At 39.5% G+C, this 6,291-nt stretch overlaps 2 pseudogenes; both read right to left on the bottom strand.

Annotated features, from left to right (window-relative positions):
* Window positions 1–1,893: 1,893 nt before the first annotated feature.
* LOC137946584 (NADH dehydrogenase [ubiquinone] iron-sulfur protein 3-like) lies at window positions 1,894–3,114 on the bottom strand (annotated as a pseudogene).
* A 207-nt stretch (window positions 3,115–3,321) lies between these two features.
* Window positions 3,322–4,115, bottom strand: LOC137946375 (small ribosomal subunit protein bS1m-like; annotated as a pseudogene).
* Between the last annotated feature and the right edge of the window lie 2,176 nt (window positions 4,116–6,291).

The raw sequence follows: 6,291 nt of genomic DNA, 5'->3' as shown, positions 1-6,291 counted from the left end.
ATTTACCCGAGTCAAACAAGCCATTATTTTGACCGTTTGCAAAAAGCTGACCTAACAATCATAGATAAATTGTAAAGTTATTTATCATGTGTAACATGCTATAGTTTTTTAAGAAATGACTTATGGAGAGGGAGTCAACACTCAGTTAAAAATCCCTCTCCTCTCCCTTTTCTCGACGATTGCAAAACCTGAGATATAAAAACTAAAAAGAGCTTACAATCCCTAAAAATTAAAGACACTCTTTGGAATTATCTCTTTCTAAATTTGTGCATTGTGAATCTCCATTTTACATGTACACTTTTTCCTTCTATCAAAATTTTGAGTTTTCGCTCCCCCTTCATACCATAAAAAAAAAAAAAAAGGCAAATTGATAACAACTAAAGTTTTGTTATCCAAGATTGGGAAATTCCACTAGTTCAACCCTAATTCTTCTACACGTGTTTTAAAAATGGATATGCATGCTTGAAACATGTTAAAGATGCAAATGACCTATGGATCCAAAACTTTTATTGTGAATAACAAACGCTCATTAAATTTTTAAGTGAACGTGCGGCAGGATATTTACCCGAGTCAAACAAGCCATTATTTTGCCCGTTTGCAAAAAGTTGACCTAACAATCATAGATGAATTGTAAAGTGATTTATCATGTGTAACGGGCTATATTTTTGTAAGAAATGACTTATGGATAGGGAATCAACACTCTATTAAAAATCCCCGGCCTCGCCCTTTTCCCAACGATTGCAAAACATGAGAACTAAAAACTGGAAAGAGCTCACAATTCTTAAAAATCACAGACACTCTTAGGATTATATCTCTCTACATTTGTGCATTTTGCATCTCCATTTTAGATGTATACTTTTTTCTTAAATCAAAACTTTGAGTTTTCATTCTCCCTTCATGTCGTAAACAAAAAAAGGTAAATAGATCACAACAAAATGTAAATTTTAGAGTTTATGTATGGAAAAAAATTAAAACAATAACAAATGTAAATAATGAAAATTTATTCACACACCATAAATGAACACAAAATTTTTGTTATCCAAGTATGGGAAATTCCACTAGTTCAACCCTAATAGCTTGAAATTTTACAAGAAAGAGAATTCTTCTACACGTTTTTTAAAAATGGATATGCAAACTTGAAACATGTTAAAGATGCAAATTACATATGGATCTAAAGCTTTTAAAGAGAATAACATACGCTCATTAAATTCTCTAGTGAACGTGCGGTGGGATATTTACCCGAGTCAAACAAGCCATTATTTTGCCCGTTTGCAAAAAGCTGACCTAACAATCATAGATGAATTGTAAAGTTATTTATCATGTGTAAGGGGCTATATTTTTGTAAGAAATGACTTATGGATAGGGAGTCAACAGTCAGTTAAAAATACCCCGCCTCTCCCTTTTCCCGACGATTGCATAACCTGAGATATAAAAACTAAAAAGATATTTTACAATCCCTAAAAATTACAAACACACTTTGGAATTATCTCTCTCTAAATTTGTGCATTGTGCATCTACTATTCACCCTGGAGCAGCACCAAAGAACTTCATCCTGACGCATCAACTGATCCTTGAATGACTAATCCCTGGCTAGGGAAGACGGGGGATGGCCGTTTGGCCAACTAGAACAAATGCACCCTCCCTGCTCATCAACCTCGCGCCGCCGGGCGCTTTGAGACCCGCGTGAGCGTTTATTGCCTTACTCAATAGGGGGGCGACCTTTGCTTTATAAAGATTTTTGGCCTATTCTTACTGGGCAGAATTGCAGGAAATCGTTCGAGAACACTTCAAACTCGTTTTCTTTTCAATGATATCCGACGATCAAGACAATTCCCGTGAAACTCTTTCATTTCATAGAAGTTCATTCTTATGATTACGAAGAAAATAGCATTTCCTATTGATTTGTCCCCTGGACTGGACCTATTCTGATTCTGAATTTATCTATCGCTACGCTGTTCCCAAGGACTTGCAGAATCGAAATAGCGAAATTCTTGGGTCATCTCAATGGGTTCAGAAACCACACGTTTCTTTGGATCATCATAGCGTACTTCCACATATCCACTCAGAGGAAGGTCTTTTCGTAATGGATGACCCTCGAAACCATGATCTGTTGATATACGGCGTAGTTCCGGATGATTGATGGAAGAAACACCAGACATATCCCATACTTCTCGCTCCCACCAGCCGGTTGATGGAAATAGACTGACTAACGGAGATATTCCGTGTTACTTCGTCTGCACTGGTTTGTACACGAATGCGTGAGTTATACCGAGTACTCAGTAAATTATGGACCACTTCAAATCTTCGTTTTCGAGAGGGATGATCAAATCCGCAAATATCGATCGAAACTTGAACCCGTGTATAGGTATGAAATTTAAGAAAGCACAACAATTGAAATAGGTAGTCCGTATTGGTATCAGATCTATTCCCATGTTCCGATCTTTCCATTTTATGTACCCATTTCTTGGGGTAAGTCTCATAACTATATTGGAAAATGGATTGGTTATCCATAAATATAAAGAAAGCTTTCTTTTTGTTCCGCTTCTTGCTCTCCAAATGATGAAAGACTTGTCGGAAATCACCGGTTGAGTTGGTCCGACCAAGAAAGGCATGGGAGTTCCGGTTTTGAAGTGAAAGACTGGCTACCAGCAAGAGCTTGGGCCCCTATGGAGTCAGGCAAGTCAAGCCGCGCTCAAGCCCTGTTGCAATAGGGCCGCTAGCGCACAAGCCCTAAGGCACTTGCTGCCCGCGGGCGTGTGGGCTAGTGCCCCCTATGGCCCAATTGCGTACAGGGGCTTGATACCTGATAGCAAGAGTGCCGTGAGGGGATTACCTTAGGCGAGGGTTGGTGTGGCCATGCGGTGGGCGAGAAGCGCCTCTTGCTACTTTGTGCGTAGCCCTGTAGCAATAGAGCTTGACGCGCGACAGGGGCATGTGCTCATGGCAGCAAGTGGGCTTGTGTGCGCAGGAAGTGTGCGTATGGCTTTGAGCGAGCGCATCCGCGCTCCGCTCACTGGCTGCTATAAGTAGCGCGCTACTCCTCTTCTGTCCATCCAAATCCGCCACTCGTTGGTTGGTGTTCAAATCAAAGTTTGACTCTGCCTTCAATTCCATTCTTCATCTCCCTAGTTGCAGTCTGATTGCTGGCCCCAACCCAACATGCATTTGAGAGTGCCGGGGCGATAGGCGCGCCGCAGTCACGCATTCGAGCAAGAGCCTTTCTTCGCTATGTAAATAGAGGGCAAGCAATCAAACGGCTGCGCTAACGCGAGGTCTTACAGAGCCTTTCGCGCTAGGCGAGGGTTGCACCATACCAACCCGGAGTTGCTTGTTCCCTCAACAAAAGAATGGATTAAGGTGATAGAGTGTTCTCAGGATCAGGAGAAGAAGGCGCTTAAGAAAAGCAAAATTCTCTCTCTTTTTTCTTTTTCGTACGCGGATTTCGCTCATCAAGTTCTTGTTTGATCTGCCGCTGTTAGAACACCACAATATTCGTCCTTTTGGGGTTAATGCTCTCAATGGTGAATCGATCATTCGCTATCCTTTGAGTGTTGTTGAGAGGACGGGATGGAAGAGAAGTAATGAAACCTGCGATTGCTATTGAATAACTCCTTTGACTTTTTCCATAAAAATGCCTTTGACCTTTGTATTCGTTCGCCAAATCTTGTTCAGTTCCATCCAAGCTCGGTTTTGTCTGAATCTTCGTGGAAGAAGAAGCGGTTCACCAGCCACTACATCTGTGGATCCCACCAAATCATTAAACCTGGCGGCTGCTCGCTCTTTGATCAGTGATTCACCGGCCACTAGATCGATGAAGAATCTCTCCAAAATCTGCTCTTTGATCAGTGATTCACCAGCCGCTACATCCAGGAATCCAACCTTATTCTCAAACTTGGTGGCTCGGTTGATTGGCACTCCTGTAGGCTCATCTTGCATACAAATTCTGGGGGTCCCAGGTCCTGCATCCACCAAGAACATGTCTTCCCTTAAGCGTAAAACTTGAGATTGTGAGGCATTTCCATTACATAAGAAAAAACTGGAATTAGATCTTGGAAATGATCGACTCAAATAGATGCTCATCATCAGCTTTTTTTTTTCCTCCTCTTCCTATTGATCAGAAGCATCCAGCAGCGCCACGCCAGTCGAGTTGAAAGAGTTAAGCTACTAAGCAAAGCTGCAGTTGGGGAACTCGGTAGAAGCGATTTGAAAGAGTTAAGCTACTAAGCAAAGCTGCAGTTGGGGAACTCCGTAGAAGCGATTTGCCGCTTCCGCCTCTCTAGGCTTCACAATAGCTCCCCCAAAATATAGAATGAGAAATTCGCCTTCTCCCCTCCCACCCCCTCCACTAAAAGAAATCCGAAAGGAATTGAACCTACGAATTTGCCAATTATGAGTTGAGCGCTTTAACCATTCAGCCATGGATGCTTAACAGAGATCATCGTCATCGTACATCGTGAATAACCAAATTCCAATTGAAATGAAATCTTTAGGAGGAATCAATGAAAGGACATCAATTCAAATCCTGGATCTTCGAATTGAGAGAGATATTGAGAGAGATCAAGAATTCCCACTATTTCTTAGATTCATGGACCCAATTCGATTCAGCGGGATCTTTCACTCACATTTTTTTCCACCAAGAACGGAAACTCTTTGACCCCCGAATTTGGAGTATCCTACTTTCACTTTCGCGTGATTCATAGGGTTCAACAAGCAATCGATATTTCACGATCAAAGGTGTAGTACTGCTTGTAGTAGCGGTCCTTATATATTGTATTAACAATCGAAATATGGTCGAAAGAAAAAATCTCTATTTGATGGGGCTTCTTCCTATACCTATGAATTCCATTGGACCCAGAAATGATACGTTGGAAGAAGATTTTTGGTCTTCCAATATCAATAGGTTGATTGTTTCGCTCCTGTATCTTCCAAAAGGGAAAAAGATCCTTTAGAGTTGTTTCATGGATTCGAAAGAGAGTACTTGGGTTCTCCCAATAACTAAAAAGTGTATCATGCCTGACTGGGGTTCGCGGTGGTGGAGTAACCGGATCCGAAAAAAGAGGGATTCTAGTTGTAAGATAGCTAATGAAACCATAGCGGAATTGAGATCTCATTCAAAGAGAAAGATATCAAATATCTGGAGTTTATTTTTGTATCCTATCCCTTCATGCCGTAAACAAATAAAGGTAAATAGATCACAACAAAATGTAAATTTTAGAGTTTATGTATGGAAAAAAATTAAAACAATAACAAATGTAACTAATGAAAATTTATTCACACACCACAAATGAACACAAAATTTTTGTTATCCAAGTTTGGGAAATTCCACTAGTTCAACCCTAATAGCTTGAAATTTTACAAGAAAGATAATTCTTCTACACGTGTTTTAAAAATGGATATGCATGCTTGAAACATGTTAATGATGAAAATGACCTATGGATCCAAAGCTTTTAATCAGAATAACAAACACTCATTAAATTATGAAGTGAACGTGCGGTGGGATATTTACCCGAGCCAAACAAGCTATTATTTTGCCCGTTTGCAAAAAGCAGACCTAACAATCATAGATCATTGTAATGTGATTTATCATGAGTAACGGACTATATTTTTGTAAGAAATGACATATGGATAGGGAGTCAATAGTCAGTTAAAAATACCCCGCCTCCCCCTTTTCCCGACGATTGCAAAACCTGAGATATAAAAACTAAAAAGATCTTACAATCCCTAAAAATTACAAACACTCTCTGGAATTATCTCTCCCTACATTTGTGCATTGTGCATCTCCATTTTAGATGTACACTTTTTTCTTAAATCAAAACTTTGAGTTTTCGCTCTCCCTTCATCCCGTAAACAAAAAAAGGCAAATAGATCACAACAAAATGAAAATTTTAGAGTTTATGTGTGAAAAAAAATTAAAACAATAACAAATGTAAGTATAGAAAATTTATTCACACACCACAAATGAACACAAAAGTTTTGTTTTCCAAGTTTGGGAAATTCCACTAGTTCAACCCTAATTGCATGGAATTTTACAAGAAAGAGATTTCTTCTAAACGTGTTTTAAAAATGGATATGCATGCTTGAAACATGTTAAAGATGCAAATGACCTATGGATCCAAAGCTTTTAAAGAGAATAACAAACGCTCATTTAATTCTCAATGAACGTGCGGTGGGATATTTACCAGAGTCAAAAAAACCATTATTTTCCCCGTTTATAAAAAGCTTACCTAACAATCATAGATGATTGTAAAGTGATTTATCATCTGTAACGGGCTAAATTTTTGTATGAAATGA

Source organism: Aristolochia californica, unplaced genomic scaffold (assembly GCF_029961685.1).
Source record: "Aristolochia californica isolate CCGP_79_NKW_82.1479 unplaced genomic scaffold, dmAriCali1.0.hap1 SCAF_12, whole genome shotgun sequence".
Lineage (NCBI taxonomy): Eukaryota > Viridiplantae > Streptophyta > Magnoliopsida > Piperales > Aristolochiaceae > Aristolochia > Aristolochia californica.
This window is presented reverse-complemented; position numbering and strand designations above follow the sequence as displayed.